Source organism: Sceloporus occidentalis, unplaced genomic scaffold (assembly GCF_023333645.1).
Source record: "Sceloporus occidentalis isolate IW3139 unplaced genomic scaffold, rSceOcc1.0.p SCAF_1, whole genome shotgun sequence".
NCBI classification, from domain to species: Eukaryota; Metazoa; Chordata; class Lepidosauria; order Squamata; family Phrynosomatidae; genus Sceloporus; species Sceloporus occidentalis.
The window spans coordinates 100,416,411-100,433,969 of record NW_028316981.1 but is presented as its reverse complement, the minus strand read 5'-3'; positions in this window follow the sequence as shown (position 1 = coordinate 100,433,969).

The following is a 17,559-nucleotide window of genomic DNA, read 5'->3' as shown; positions in this document are numbered from 1 at the left end:
ACCAGGCATTCCACTCCAGCTCCTTGCATCTGTTGTTCAAATGCTCATCACTGCTTTTGCCTTTCAGGAACACTGCCTGCATTCATGCAGCAGAAAAATCTGTTGCCTCACATACAGATTTTCATTTTGATCAAGCAAGACAGAAGTGGTGTGTGTGTGTGTGTGTACACACATACACACACACAACACACTCACTACAGTCTTTCCCCACTCCACCCCATGCTGAAGCATGGGGACTGTCTGAGTGTTGAAGTTGCACCACCCATATTTCTCTCCCATATCCTTATAAACACCTACAGTGCACTGAAGTCCTGGGACTATGTTCTTCAGCCTTTTGGATGAGACAGGAATCTTCTTGGTGACATATGCTAGCGTAACTGGAGATTATGGTACTGCAAGTGCTTTTTTCCAGGTAGCACAAGGAGGTATCCAGTAGCTCCTTGCATAGCAGTTTTCCCCAGGCTGCTCAGTGGCTACCAGACAACACCAAGTGCAGCTTCAAAATATGACCTCAGCCTATTTTTTATGGGCATTCTCTATCTTTATAAGCATCTTCTTCTCCACAGGTTGCGGTTTGACATGTGTAGGATTTATACCACAGCCATTTGAATTATATACTTAAAATCAAGTAGAGCAGGACAAACATCTATAAAAATATCAATGCACGAAGAAGAATATGTCTACTTGTTTGTTACACATGTGATGATTCTGATAATGTCTTGGGAAGGCATGATCCCACTGTTGTGAGTACATTAATTTCCTCCATGTGTGACCAGCATATGGCTGTCATCACTGGCAATCCCTAATTGGTGGCTTGTGTATCTATGTATGCTATGGGACATGTCCTGTGTTCACAAGATTTTTAATTGTCTGCTTTTATGTTTTCCCTCCTCCCAAAATGAGATCATAGAGGATAAAGTGATTCTACTGCTGACATAGTACTGGGATTATGTCCTGTGCTGACATAATTTGACTGCTCTGTAAAATAATCAATTGTAAAATAATTAATTGGTCAATAATGTACTGCATAAATTAATGAGAATTTCCTTCATGATTTTAGCCAAAGGAGGTAAATGATTAGCAGATTAGATTGGGCAGGTTTCACCAAATACAATTAGATGATGAATCATGAACAAGATTTGAAAAATCTGAGTTACCAACTGTTCAATATTAGTTACTTGAAACTTCTTGCATTACAATAATTAGGAATGATTTGGGACTAAATGAAATGAACAGAATCATTTATTATTACACTTGCATTATCTTCTTCATGTACTGTCCATATTGACAGTCTGAATCAGTATCTAGATGTGTTTTAGACTATGGCAGTGATTCCCAAATGTTGGTTATTATTATAATTAACCTTTATTTATAAAGCGCTGTAAATTTACACAGCACTGTACATGGTTCTTCAAGTGTTTTGAACCTCAGCTCCCAGAAGCCCTAGCCATCTTAATCAACAGTCAGGAATGCTGGGAGCTGAAGTCCAAAACATCTGGAAGACTAGTATTTGGGAATCACTGGACTATGGTATTTGAATGTACTAATGTCTTTCTTGGCAGGAGGTTGCTAAGATTTTTTTTCTTTTGTAAGACTTTGTCAGTCAGAGGGATATTTTGAAAAGATTATGTAAATGACTGATGACCTGAACTCTAGACTTGTTTTTCACAGGAAAAAAAAGATTGATACATATTTACCTGTCTCTTTTGGGTTCCTTTTAGGGCAAATCAGATGTGGTATTTGCCATATCATTTGGTATTGTGCAGTTGATTTTGCATATCTATGCAATCCAAATGGGACTGAAGCCTGAAGAGAAGATTGAGCACAGGCAATAAACACAGAGAATGTGTACTAAAGTTATATTTATTAGACAGACTACAGGAATGTAAATGTATTGCACAGAATATGGGAATTATGTCCTATTTAATAAACACAAACTGCTACTAATGGTTGGAAATAAATTATTTCTTTTATATTTACTTTTTCATTCCTTAGTACAGTAGCACATTAGAATGTAAATAAACCCAAATTTAACTCATGCTCCAACTCTTAGTCCTAATAAAGAATATTGATACTCCATGTTTAGAATCATAGAATCATAAAGTTGGAAGCGACCACAAGGGTCATCCAGTCCAACCCCCTGCCATGCAGGAATTCTCAATCAAAGCATGCCCAGCCGATGGCCCTCCAGCCTCAGTTTAAAGACTTCCAAGGAGGGAGACTCTACCAAATGGACTGCAACAAATAAACTAATAAAAATTAAACTGATTATTCCTCCAGTTAAATCAGTTGGTCTAGACCTGGACTTTTGCCCATTGCCATCAATTAAACTTTAGTGAAGTAGTGTTCCCCCTTTGTTCCTGTGTATTTAATGCTAATATACTTCAGTGAATAATGGAGATGTATTCCAGGGCATTATTTCTTTAACAGAAAATTTGGTACTAGAGACAGAAATAACAGGAAATGAATAGGGATGGGTTGCTATACCAAAAAAAAGGAGAAGGAAGAGAAAGAGAAAGAGAAAGAAAGAAAAGCAATTCAGCATGTTTCAGCAAACCTTTTATTCAAACCTAATCACATACACATGTGAAACAAAACAAGCAGCTCAGGTAAGCTTTGCATAAATAAATAAAAACATTTGGAACCTCACAGAGGAGTTTATCACATGGGACCTCTATCCCGATATTGATTAAAACACTAGCATCTCACAAAAGCACTGAAACGTGCAAATGATTTTCATATGCAGAACACAATAACATATTAGAAGCTCATTACTAAAGCGATAAAGGGGGTAAAATATAAATTTGATTTTCATCAGGTGCATGTAAATCCCATTGATGGTTTGGGAATTGCTTTTTTGTATGTATACAGAAGAATTAGTTGCATTACCAGAAGTCGCCAGAGCGCACATGGCAGCAAACAAAATCACTCAGAGAAATAAACAATTTTATTAACACAATCTTCTTTATAAAAATATACTGTAATGCCCCCCTTTCCCCCAGAAATGGTATCCAACCTAAGTAAAAAAACAAAACATTACCCAAAAGACAGGGAAGTTTTAAAAAAGCATAAAAGGCTGCTTTCCCCTCAGCAACTGGGCACAACAAATCAGCACCAGAAGTAAATTCGCACCAAAGAACCATGGGAAATCTGGCAACAAGTACAAAACTGTGAGAATCCTGTGAATAAACTGCAAATAGCTTTCACACTAGAGCAATTATGCAAAAAAAAAGTGATATCGCAAATGAAATGGAAATGAATTCACGTTATTTTACACTGTTCTGAGGTCTGAGATGGAAGGCCCAGGGAGATTTCTGCCACCGGTTTTTGTGTATTCCCATTTAGGGTTGCCATAAGTCAGGACCTCCAAACCGGGACAAATGTAGGACAAATGTAGGGCAACATTTTCAAATGTAGGACATGTTTTTTAAAAAATGGAGGACATGTGAAAAAATTGAGGTTTTTTTAAAAAATCTTAATATAAATGCATGTTTTTTAGGCATGATCAAAATGGAGGACATTTTGACATTATTCCTAGACAGATGGCAGAAATGGACTTGCCCTCGGGTTCAACTGTACTTCTCAGAAGTGTGTACTTGGGCAAGGGACTGTGGTTTTTCTTCACTGCGCATGAGTTTGTAAAAATCACAGCAAGTTACATTGGCCGTGCCTCAGAGGCTTGTTGATATCAATATCACCACCATCATCATCATCATCACCAATTGGCCAAGAAAGGCAAACCAGGGTGGGACTGTGTGGCCCCGCCCCAAACTGGGAAAGACCTGCCCCCAGGTGGGATATGGCAACCCTATTCCCATTCCTAATACAATCGGCCCTCCCCATAAGCGGGCTTGCCTTCCGCAGCTTTGAGCTTATGCAGAAGGCAAGCCCTGGCAGAAGTAATGAGGTGTGTACCCACACCGTGTGCAGTGTGCACCACCGTAAGCACACACCCCATTATTTTATATGAGGCTTGAGCATATGCTCTTTTCCCCATATGCAGGGGAGGGGGGGTCTGAAACGGGAGGGCAGACTGTACTTGGTTTTAAAGGCACAAAGACTGGTGGCAGAACATTTCAATCTCCCTGGGCATTCCATCTCAGACCTCAGAACAGCAGACATTGAACAAAAGAACTACAAAGGTCAATTGAAAAGAGAAACAGCAGAACTAGAATTCATTCGCTAACTGCAGTCCCTCACCAATAGATTGAACAAAGACAATCTACAAGCACTTCAATACTATCTGGCCCCATCCTCATGTGGGTGCCCTACATTTGTCTATTCCCCCCACCACAGGCTAGTCCCATTGCAAAATTGGATCTGCCATTTCATCTCAATGCACCATCGTTAAAATTGGACCCGCAACTTCATTTCCATACACAAAGGATTTGTAATTTGAATTGACATTGTCACATACCAGTGGCATATATATGTCTGTATCTGGCTTCCACTCCACCAAATGTATCTGAGGAAGTAGACTGAAGTCTACGAAAGCTCATGCTGCCAATTTCTTTCTTTCAGTCCCGGTACAGATGAGAAGAAAGGGATGACCAGAGGCCAGCCCTTTCTTCTCCGGATAGTTGCCACGGCAACCGCATGGCCACAGCAACGATCTACAGGAAAAAGGAGCTCTGAAATGGAGCTCCTTGCCGCAATGCCGCCAAGGTGCCATTTCCACCCAGGGGTGTTGCAGTGACATTATGCACGCGCCGCACTGTTTGGATGCGGTGTGCATGTAACGTCATCAATGCACGTGCTGTGTGGACGGTACTGCGTAACAATGGCGCCGTTCACACGAACTAGGGCTCGGGAGTGTGCAGTTGCTGCATGCTCCCGAGCTCTAGTTTTGGCCTAAGGGCACCACAAGGTGCATGTTTGTATCGGGCCTCAGTTAGTCTCAATGGTGCTACAAGATCTCTCTACATACTGATTCTACAGACTAACATGTCTATATCTTTGAATTATTCCTTCCATGTTATTTCTGCCTCTGGTTACCAAATTTTCAGTTAAAGAAGTAATACATCCACTTTCTTAACTGAGGTATACTTGTAAGAGTGGGTAGGTGATTTTACTTAGATTATTTTAATTGTTTTTTAATTTTTTATTGTAAAGTTTTAAAAAATATTTTTATCTTATGAGCCACCTTAGGTCCCTTTCTGGGAGAAAGGCAGCACACAAACAAAATGAAAATTTCATAGGGTTTTCTTAGGCATGGAATACTCAAAGATGGTTTTGCCAGTTCTTTACTCTGAAATGTAGCCTATAGTACTTGGTATTCATTAATGTTCTCCCATCCAAGTACTAAGTAACCAGGGCTGACCCTGCTTAGCTGCCAAGATCAGACAGGACCTGGTGCCTTTAGGTATTTAGGCCCTATAGAATACACTTACATAGTGAAACACAGAACCTGGGAAGCTGTCAGGCAACCTAACTCAGTACTGTCCACTCTCCAAGGTTTCTTTCCTAGCCCTACCTGGTGATCTTCTATCCAAGTCCTACCTAGGCTCTACACTGCTTAACTGGCAAAATCAGGTGAGAGTGGGTTTGTTCAGGCATGGTTATAGCTAACCCTTATGGGAAAGGCTGTCATCAATTGATAGGTATGCCTGCTCAGTTTGCAATATTGGTCTTGTTAATGGGAAGCTTCAAGGATCCTGTTCTCTCTCTTTATTTTATTTTAAACCAAGAAATACCTTCAACTAAAGGAATGGATTCCTGAACTAAACACAACCACACCACTTGAGATGTGTCCACCATGCTCATACCAGGAAAGGAGAAGTAGCTAAGACTCTCACATAGACAAGGTGCAGTCATCCAATCATTTCAGCTCAGGATCTGTGCACACTTTGAATCTAGAGACCCAACATTTTAAAAAAATTAAGTGGATCAAGAAGGCTTGATAGGATATGACACAAGAACTCACTTGGGTGGAAGAAACTTTGTTCCTCTTTCCTGTACTTTGCCCCAAAATATCCAGATGCAAATATAGATATCCTCTTTAGTTATATATCGTCTCAAGGTCCTAGGTGGGTGTAATAAAATAAAAGTAAAAATAGAAATAAAACAGAAAGATAAATCTTTCCAATGGACAATGTGTGTGTGAACCTAAGAAATGTATGCGTTACTAGTTGATGTTCAAAGTAAATATGACAGGTATAGCCATACTACTTTATTCAAGGGTCTGACTGATGACATCTATAAAGTATGAGTTTCAGAGAATCTTATTTTCTTACCACAAATTGTATGCATTAGAGGAGGGGAGCTGAATCACTTACCCTGACCTGCCTTATTGCTCCACACTCTATGGTTTCAAGGACTTGTCTCCTCAGTCTGTCTCACATCTGGTTTCAAAGTTTGTTGCCCACCTGAGGAGTTCTAAACTAAATCAGGATCCATGAACCCACCATAAAACAAGATAAAATGTGTGTCAAAATGTGGGATGTGGGCAGGTTGGGGATGTGGCCAAACTAGTTTCTTCCTCAGAATTCCCCAGGAGATTTGTGCAAGGAATCCACAGACTACTCCTGCTACTTGGTCTGAGAAGATCACTCTCAGCTGCAGCACCCTACGAGATTGGTACCATAATGTGAAGATGTTATAGCAAGAAACAGCTAAAATTCCAAAGTACACCCAACTACACAAGTTCAAATCAAAAATCCAAAAGTAGGCTGTTTCATCTGCACAAGATGGGAAAAAATAGTGGTGAGGGAGGCATGGCCAGCTCCTTTTTCAACTTCTCACAAAGAAAGGTCTCACCAGTACCAGGCATTAGTGCTCTCCGCCATGATGCCACAGTAGCAAAAATAAAGGAACAATCCAATTGTGAAGCTGGAGGTGGAGCGTGCTAATGACAAGGTTACTGCAGAAAAGTGCCAAGGTACTGTTCAATTCAGTATTCCTACTGCAAATGGCTGGAGCAGATACTCAGTATAAAGGAGATGTGTTGTAAAGCTCCACGTGAAATCCATGCAGCTTATCCAGGTATTTCAGGGTGTATTAGTCAGTCACCTAGTATCCACTGAAATGCCTTTCTTAATTTTGGGGACCACAGTTGGACAAAACAGTGGAGTGGAGGCACATTTACTGCATTTACTTAGTTTACTTTGATTTATTTGCCTTTAAGGATGTGGACAGAAGACTTAGTATTCGGAGAGCCACCAAATATAATGAGACCTATGCTCATCAAGGCCAACTGTCTTGTTCTTAATTCGTTTCTGGCCAAATTATCCATACCTTCTTTGCAGAAATGACAGTGGACTTCACAGGTGTAAGCTTGGACAAGTATTTCAGGAACTAAGTACTGTAATGCCTGACTAAAAGGAAGGCCCTTCCTGAATTCATATTAAAACTAGAATTGGAAAATATTTATAAATAACTGACTCCAGAAAACTGGGCTTGGAGGCAAATGGTCCCTCCCATGGACAACTTTCTGGCAATCAACCAAGCTGTTCAAGGTGATGCATAATCTGTTTTCCCTTGCCCAGTGGGATTTTCTCCGTGATACATGCTTTAGCAATCACATTTGCAAATTAAGTCCCAGTTTGCCTTCCCATGTCCAGTCACAAAGCAAAGCACCCTAAATGCAAGATGTGTGGGTGAGAAAAATGACATGCTATGACATAGGCAACTTCTGCCACTTGAGCAAGAAGCCAAAAATCATGCTTGGATCCTTACTCCAATGGTCCCCATTGAATATAGTGGGACTTACTTCTAAGTAAAATTGCAGAGCCTTGTGAGACACAACTCTTAATGTATGGTGGTGTGCCATGTATAACAACACATTCTTTGTACTAATGGGTTGAGTTTGGAGCATTTGGCCAATAACGTAGGTGTCACTTGCTGCTTAAACATGAAATTAAAATGTGTGACAAAAGTTACAGAAATCACTTATCCTTCAGCCCTGATTAACCACTGCCTTGCAACAGGAAGAATACTGTAGATTATGGCAGAGGGACAAGATGTTCCATTGTCAAATGCCAGAGGGGAAATTCATCTAGACCATGAATGAAAATCTAGAGATTACTTGTTCCGTGTTCTGCTGAAACAAAGGGGGGTGGTGGTTGAGGGGAATGCAACAGAAAGTTTTACATTTAAAACTGATAGATTTTCTTTTGTATTCCTCAATGCATTATTTTATCTGCTGCAGGATGTGACTGATGCAATCAAGAACCTGGTGACACTGAATTGTCATGGGGAAAGTACTTGGCAGGTTGTACAGAATTAGAAACAAGAGTGCCCTGAAAGAGAAAGATTTTTAAAAGACTGGCGAGTATTGTAAGAATATCCCCTATGATGAGACTGTTACCAGGGCATGGTGACTGCTAACAAACTACTAACCTCAAAGTGGGTAGTAAATTGGAAACAAGTGTCATGAAAGCATGGTTATATTAATTGCTGTTTGATAATTGTGCTGATTTGAAATATTTCATTGTTTAATCTTTTAAAAAATATTTAATGTCTTTTAGTTCTGTTTGTTAGCACTATTTTAAAAAAATGTAATAAAACTATCAATTTTATTGTGTGTGCTTTCAAGTTGTTTCCGACTTATGGTGACCCTGAGGCAAACCTATCATGGAGTTTTCTTGGTAACATTTGTTGAGAGGAGGCTTGCCTTTGCCTGTCTCTGAGGCTGAGAGAATGTGACTTGCCCAAGGTCATCCAGTCAGTTTGCATGGCTGAGCAGGGATTCAAATCCTGTTCTCCAGAGTCCAACACTGAAACCTATACCATGCTGGCTCTCAATAAATTAACTGTAAATTGTCATATACCCACTTTGACTATTAGTGCATCTAATCTATACTGACAGACAGCAGTACTCCAAGATCTCAGACAAAAGGTCTTCACTACTATGTAATTCATTTTAGCCAGAGAGGCCAGTGAGTGAATCTGGGATCTTATCAGTGCTTAGGAAAGTTGTATTTTGGGATTACAACCCCCCAAATATACCAGCTATTTCAAGCTGTGGGTCCTATTTCTGCAAAGCACACATTGAGCTAAAGTTCCTTCCCATGCCAGGGATCTGGGGCTTTGGTCAGAAACTTCCTGGCCAGAAGCTGGCCTATGACTCATATCCAACTTTGGGACAACTCTGTCCAAAAGGAAGCTGTGATGGTGGTCATTCATGCTTTGATGGACAAACAGCAAGGTGTTTTAAATAACCCTGGCTTGGAGTTTGGATTTCTATCATTATCAGGTCAATAAAATCATACTTCCTTAGCCCTACTTCTTGCCAGGAAAGATCTTAATTATTTTATGTATTTCAAACCTGCCCCCAGAAAGCATGGTTCTAGTCTGTTTCCCAGTACAGCAGTCCATGGCCCTTTTCCTTCCACTATTAAGCTAGCGTCAAGTGACAGGATTTCCTTACATTACACTTGATGTTCCTCTTCTTGACTTTATTCTATGACGTTGAGTCACCTCTGACAATGTCTGCTGTATTTCTTAGCAGCTCCTAACCCTTTATCTACATATTTCAACCATAGCAGCAGGAAGAACTGTCTGAAATCAGATTAAAAACAGCACAAAGAAGAAACAACCTCCAGTCTCCCTTTAAAAATACAGACAAGTAACCTGTTGTCAAAATGAAAGAGTTGGTGCCACAGTCTGCTTTGGGAGACACCATTCTCTGAAATAGATCTTAAACTATGAACAAGTGCATCTTTTCCTCCCATTACATCCTGTGACGAATTCAACAATAGCTGACATGTTTATTATTGGGAATCATTACATTCTTCAGACAGTGAGCACTTGACACTAGAAGTGTCTTCTGCTATACCTTCTAACCAGAAACTGAATTCTCTAAAAAAAAATGTGCCCCAATGGATAACAAAAGGTTTGTTGATTATGCATCATGCAGTTAAGTATGACTGGAACATTACATAAACTTTATTTATGTATTCAGAGATACAGCCATGTTTGTCTGGAATATCAGTATGCAACGGGATCTTGTTGCACTTTTGAGACTAACTGGGCAAAAGAATTTGTAGCGTAAGCTTTCCTCAGATGAGGAAGTAGACCAAGTCTATGAAAATTTATGCTACATCATCCTTTGCCCAGTTAATTTCCAAGGTGCTACAAGATCCCTTTGCATATTTGTTTATGTATGTCATAAGGCATGCTAAAGAAAAAGCTTGAAGTGTAGCATGTTTCTATATCTCAACATGTTTTAATACAGATTTTGATAGAAGACTTACAAAACACAGTGGGACCTCAGTACAAGTCTCGATGTCACCAGTGGTGGTGCGTGTATGTGACTGCGCTCCTATTAGGGACAACAAGACTTCAGGTAGGGCTCATCTGTCCCCAGTGGTGGTGGGTGCATGCGTTTGCACTACCGTTGGGGACAACAAAAATTTGGGTAAGCCCCTGTTCTGTTGTCCTCAATGGCAGTGTGGCCGTGTGTACACACTACCACTGAGGACAACGAGGGCTGTCCCTAATAGCAGTGCAGCCACTTAATGTGCCACCATTGGGGACAATGAGGGCTTGCCATCTGTGGATGCTCAGCTCTGTGGATGGCAAGTCCATGGACACCAAGGTCCCACCGTATGTTGAATTTAATATCTGGACAGGGGTAGAAAACCAATGGTCTACAAGCTGGATCTGTCCCATTAAATAATTTTATTTTTCCTCTGGTGCACTCTTATGTGCACTCTTAGATGTAAAAACCTAGTTGGAAAAATATTGTTCACAGTTTCCTTTCCAATGAAAAATAAGAATAGGCATCAGAAACCTATGTTACCATTTACATTACATAAGTTTACGTATACTTAGCTACATAGCAGAGACTTTAATAATACCTGTTAGTGAACTGTGAAGATGTATAACAGAATACTGGCAAGAATATCTGATGCGCATTAGTGTCCAATGAACATTGTGACCGATATGATGTGCATCCTGTTGTACATTAGTCCTGTTGTGCATCATTCCCATTGTGCAATGGTCACTTTGCTGCCTCTATTACACGATAACTTAACAGCAGCCCTCTACTGGATGTGGACATTATGGAACTGTCCCATTCTAATTCACAAACCCTTACAAAGCGGCAAACCCTCAACAAGATCCTGGTCAATATTTTTATATCCTGACAATAGTTGGGAGCACAGCAGAGGTAGGAAAAAAATTGCTTAGTTTGATGCATCCACTTCGCAAGCCACTAGGTTTTCATCCTTATTCTAAATATTAAATACCATAATATTTAATAGTAACAAAAAGGGAAGAATAAGAAGAATGACGGAAAGGAGAAGGACAAGAAACCCAACCATAACCTGCAGTTACAATACAATTAAGAACAACTGCAAACTCATTGGATATTCTGGATGAGTTATTGTTGCTATTCCTTCATATCCTGCCCTTCTCTCAATAATGGGATTCAAGATGGCCAAAACAGCACCTAATTAAAAGCCCATCACAACTGAAAGTAGGATGGCATGGGTATTGTGGAACAAGAAGATCAAAATTGATGTGGGGGTTAAAAGTCATATTATTGTAGGCAATTATGTATTTTTGTTCCATATATCTGTGATGTTTTTATATTGCTTTTTTTAAAAAAACCCAATAGAGAATATTATAAGAAAAATCATATTATTAGAAAAATATTTATTAAGGGTGTGGGCAAAATACAAAACATGGTATGTCCTAAAATTCCAGGCTGGCTTTCTGCACAGGAGGTGGTATGTAAATGGGAATTGAGAACTAACAAATTGTAAACTGGTAGAGAGATATTAAGAAAAGGATTAGATGCGTGGAAAATTAAATAATTACAACAATTGAAGGAGGACAGGAATAAGCTTTATGGTTGGCTTATTATCAATTGAGAGGAAGAGTAAAAGAAGATTTGAAGTCTTGGCAATAAAAGTGATAAAATCTGAATTCAGAAAATTACTAGAGATGGATGATAAATTGATAAGTAAACTATATAAACAATTACTTAAATTTGAAATGGAGGAGGGACAAGTTGAGGAATTTATGATTAGTTGGGTGGACATAGTATACAATTTGACTAATGGGAGAGTATTTGGACCAAGGCTTCAAAGTTTACCTGCTCATATAATCTTAAAGAAAAACTATACAAAATGATATACATCAGTATATCACCCCAGACAAACTGGCAAATATGAATAAAGGGTTAAGTAACATTTCTTGAAAGTGTAGAAAACAATCAGGATCATCCCTTCATATATGTCAAGGATGTAAAAAAGCCAAGAAATATTGGTTTAAGATTAATATATGGATTCATAAGATTCTCAGACCAGAAATAAGTATGAATCCAGAATTATGTTTGTTGAATATGAGTAGGGAGAGTAAAATGGAAAGAAAGAATCCAAATTTAATTAGATCTATGGTTACAGCAGCTAGGGTATATATGCAAGACATTTGTAAGTAGTATATGCAAGTATATGCAAGATACTGGAAAGGTGAGACATTACCAAACTCTATAGAATGGATGGAGAAAATGGTGGCAATAGTAGAAATGGATGAAATTAACTAATTGACTAAAAACAATTCACTGAAGAGTTACTTGGAAATTGTGTGTGTGATGTGTCTGACAAGGCCAGGACATGAAGATAAATGTCCTTGAGGCCAGACACCATGATGTGGATTCTGCTATACATCTGTGTGTATATGACTCAGCAGGATGAGCTAATGGCTTATGCTATGTGCTGGAGTGGTTACATCAGCCAAGGAGATATAAAGCTGTGTATAAAGGTAAACAATGTGGGTTACAGTAGTAGGTGATAATGGTTACAAGTAGTTGGTAAGTTGCTGTGTGAGTTACTGTGATAGAGCTATTGTTTGGCCAAAGAGAAACTCTGTTTGTCTGTACAGTTCCTGCTATTGTATATAGCTTCTACTTAGCACTATAAATAAATCTCTTCACCTTTGAGCTGCCCAGTCCAGCTTCTTCATTCCACACTGGTATCTAGTGCCTGGGTGTAGATACTGAAGTCTCATTCAAGCCTCCATTACCAGCAATTTATCTATGATAACATCTGGGGATAACATCCCAAATCCAGAATTGAAGCTGGAAGAAGTAAGCCTGCTTATTTGCCCAAGGGATAAACTCTGTATTTTGAACACATAAGTAGAAGCTATGGTTTAGTTTACATATAGTTTATAGTTTAGTCAACTTGGCTTCTAGGAAGAAATCAGCTTTGTTTTACACTAGACCCAAGGTACAGGACCCTTCTCCAGTTTTCACTCTGGCAACACTACTTTACACTATAGTTGTGTAGTACAAATGTACCATAGGTTTCAGCAGCAACCAGGTATGTTTTCACAATTGTGCTTGGTTCTGTTCTAAAGCTTTAATCAGACCCTTCTATGCATGGAGCTTCTTCCCAAAGCTTCTGCCACCCCAGAATGCTGCAGCTAGACTGTTGACTGATCCCAGTTTCAGCTGTGGGTCCCTAGTTTCATGGTTTACCAGTCTGCTTCAGTGCTAGTTATGACCTACAAGGCCTATACAACTTAGAGTCAGATTATTCAAAAGAAAACTATATCCATCTATACTAGCCTGATGGGGATTTAAGATCTTCAGCACAAGGCCTTCTCTTGATTCTGCCACCATCAGAAGAAGGTTTGTGCTGGAGATTCACATTGATCACTCTGTGTCTTGAACTCTCATTAGCAGGCAAGCTTTTGACATTTAAGAGCAATTTCTGTTGGAGGAGTTTTACCAAGTTGAGTGCTGTACTTTCTTTTCAAAAATGTGTTTTAAATCTGATTATTATTTAACTCCATTTCCACTTTTATTTGAATGTTATTGGGAGACAAATACTTTTTTGACAGAAAAATGTAATGAAGAAAATATACTGTACACACTTTTCTCTATGGTTCCTGGCACAGCCTTCATGCCGTGTGGGAAAAGTAAGACATATGTGGAATGGAAGAAGAGTTAGTCAGATTCTGCATCTGACTAATTCTTCCATTTCCTCTACTTCTCCAGCCAATCAGTTCACTGCAATCGCTAAAATAATGCTGCCCTCTAATTTTTTAAAAACAAACCCAGTTATAAGCTGCCACAGACACTAGTGGAAGGTTATTGATTTCTTGTGGATATTATTCAATAGTGGCATTTTTTGTTTTTTGTTTATCTGTAGGATAAACTCTGATGTCTCTCTCACTCGGTGTATATAGTCTCCATTTTTTATTTTCTAGGAACCGGATTTGGAAGTTTCACATATTCAGTCACACCCACAGTTCACAATACTCTCTTCCTACACAAACTTGTTTGAAAGTAGCATTCTGGATTCTAAGTGCTAAAGAGTCAGGGGAAAGATGCCACTTTCACATTGAGTCATGACTTGAATTGAAATTCACCCAAACTGAGATTGATCATTCATTCTCTCTTATGGCAGGTTCCTTATCTCCTTACCATTTTAGGAATTTAGAGGCAATAGAATATTGCTTTTGGAGTCCGGAATTTCTATTGTAATTCCATGGGAATTTTCCTTGAGAATTTTGTTTCTTTTAAACAATACATCTTAACCTAACATGTCCTGCACTTCTTCTTCTTCTTTTTTTAATAATATGAATCACAAAATCATTAAGTTAAAAGGAATTTCAAGGACCAACCATCTACCATTCTGGAACATACAAATGAAGCACTCCCAAAAGATTTTATTGCCTACAATAAACCTGGAACCAGACATTTTGGGTTTGGGAAGCCTGAGAACAATGAGGGTAGTCAGCAGTAAAATAAAAACTATACCTGATATGATACTTTGCAAATACATTATAAAAAAAGGCTTCACATCACCCATCAGAAATAAAATGGGCTGCATCTACACTGCAGCATTAGTGCAGTTTGACACCATTTTAACTGACATTTTTCAATACTATGGAATTTTGTGATTTGTAGTTTTGAGAGATATTTAGCTGCCTATATCAGAGAGCTCTGGTGCCACAACAAGCTTCAAACCCCAGAATTCTGTAGCATTGAGCCATGGCAATTAAAGCAGAGTCAACCTGAATTTATTTTGCACTGTGGCAGCAGTAGCATGTAGTTCAAAAGGAAAGGGATTCCAAATCAGGGATCTTTGACTTCCTTTTCTCTCCTCTCCACCACCCCCTTTTTGTGGACAATTTATACAAAAATGGCACAACTAACAGAAAGTTATCCACGTCAGGAAGCTGCAACATTTCAGAAGGATAGGTACAGGAACTAGGAAACTATAATGCTGGAAATCCAGTTTAAGACTTTTTAAAAACAATGAACATTAGAAAGAGGAAAGAAAGAAAGAAAGAAAGAAAGAAAGAAAGAAAGAAAGAAAGGACTGTTAAATTTCTATCACATAGAACATGCACATGCACATCCAGAGCAAAATAAATATAATTTATCTTTCCTGAATCACTGCCTAATGAATAAATTCAACATACATGACTAGAACTAAACACAGCAAAACTAAAGGTCAGATAAATAAATGTAAGGTATTTTACACTTGAATAAAAATAAACAAAAGACCAAAATGTCAGCCACACCTTGTCATGCCACCCCATCCCATACAACCCAATAAAAATGCAGTAAAAATGAAATGCACAGATATAGGAGGGGTAACAGCTGGCTTGACAACAGCACATGTGAAAAGGAGCTAAGAGTCTTAGTGGACCATGGGCTGAACATGAGTTAGCAATGTGATGCAGCAGCTAAGAAAGCCATTGCAATCTGAGCTGCATCTAGATCTAGGGAAGTAATAGAACCACTTTGGTCAGACCTCATCTGGAATATTGTGCCCAGTTCTGAGCACCATGATTTAAAAAGGATGTTGACAAGCTGAAGCATGTCCAGATGAGGGCAACAAAAATGGTGAACAGTCTGGAAACCATGCCCTATGAGGAGTGACTTAGAGAGCTAGTTTTCTTTAGCCTGAGGAAAAATGGAAAAGAAAGTTAAGAGGTGATGTGATAGTCCTGTTTAAATATTTGAAGGCATGTTATATTGAGTATGGAGCAAGCTTGTTTTCTGCTGCTCCAGGGAATAGGGCCCAGAACAATGGATTCAAGTTACAGGAAAAGAGTTTTCACTTAAACATTAGGGAGTACGTCCTGATAGTGGAGTCTCCTTTTTTGAAGTTTTTCAAAGAGAGGCTGGATGGCCATTTATTGGGAGTACTTTGATTGCGTATTCCTGCATGGCAGGTGTGGTGGCCTCTTCCATCTCTAGGGTTCTCTTATTCTCTGATTCTTGACTTGAATTCACTTCTCACCACTATTAAACAGCAGAGTGAACTGAGAGGAAAGTGTAAGCTCCCAGATATTTTAATTAAATCACACCCATTCCCAAAAGCACAGCTATTGGAATGCATCTGGTAAAACATGCCAAGGGATTCAAAGGTGAATAGATCAGTCATTCAGTTCAACTCTCTCTCACACACACATACTCTCTGCTTTGGTTGTTTTCCATAGGAAGGACAATATTTTGGCACCAGACTGTCTTTTCAAAAATGAAGCTCCCTCAAAATTTTAGCTGGATCAGAGTCCAACTCACTTAGCATCTGGGAGAGGGCTGTTAGTATATTGTTACCAGTATGACTACAACCACATCCTTTTTGTGTTGCTAGTATTCAATCTACTTTCATCCAGTGAGTTTAATGCCTCAGCCCAGACTTCTGTGATCCAAGCTAAACTTTCTACCCATATGTATTGCTAGCAATGTTGTCTGAAGAAAGTCACTGAAAAAATTACTCCAAAAAAGTCAAGGAAGAAAGTACAAGGAAGGTGTACAGTTGAATATTTTAAAAAGAATAATGACCACAGATGATTTGCATAACTTTAAAGTAGACAATGTAGACATTGAAATAGTTCAAGATTTTTAATACCTTCACTCACTCATTAATCAGAATGGAGAATGCAGTCAAGAAATCAGATGAGGACTAGGGCTTGGAAGGGAAGTTATGAAGAAACTAGAAAAAATTCTGAAGTGTAAAATATATAATCGAATACAACACTTAGGGTGGTCCATGTCATTGTATTTCCAATTTCTATGTATGGTTGTGAAAGCAGAACAGTGAAGAAAGCTGATATAAAGAAAATCAACTCATTTAAAACATGGTGGTGCAAGATTCCTCCCCCTCCTTTGAACCCAGTTTGCACCAGGCAAAACAATTTAGGCAGTGAAATGCCTTGAGCCAGACCAGGACATCCACACTAAGTTCCATATTGGGAAAAGGTGTGATATAAATTAAATAAGTAATATAAAATAAATCCCTTTGTCAACGCTGGCCACATTCCACTATGCTGTTTCTTGAAAGGCTCTTCCACCACAGTTTGGGACTATCATATACAGATCATGTCCAGGAATGTATGCAAAAATATTCATTCAGGCATAGATTCAGGCAAACAATAAGAGCAACATCCTGTCAGCAGCACAGCATGGAAAGTACCTCTAAAACTGTGGGATCCTATGAGCTAAAGGACAAAGGGGATGTGACATCATATAGTTTGGTGATTCATAGCCCATATCATAAGGCCTGAAACAGTATTGTGCAGGGAAGGTTGGCAAGAAAGAAGATTTAGGTCCCAGTTCCTGAGAGATACCAGTCTACTATGGAGAAAAGA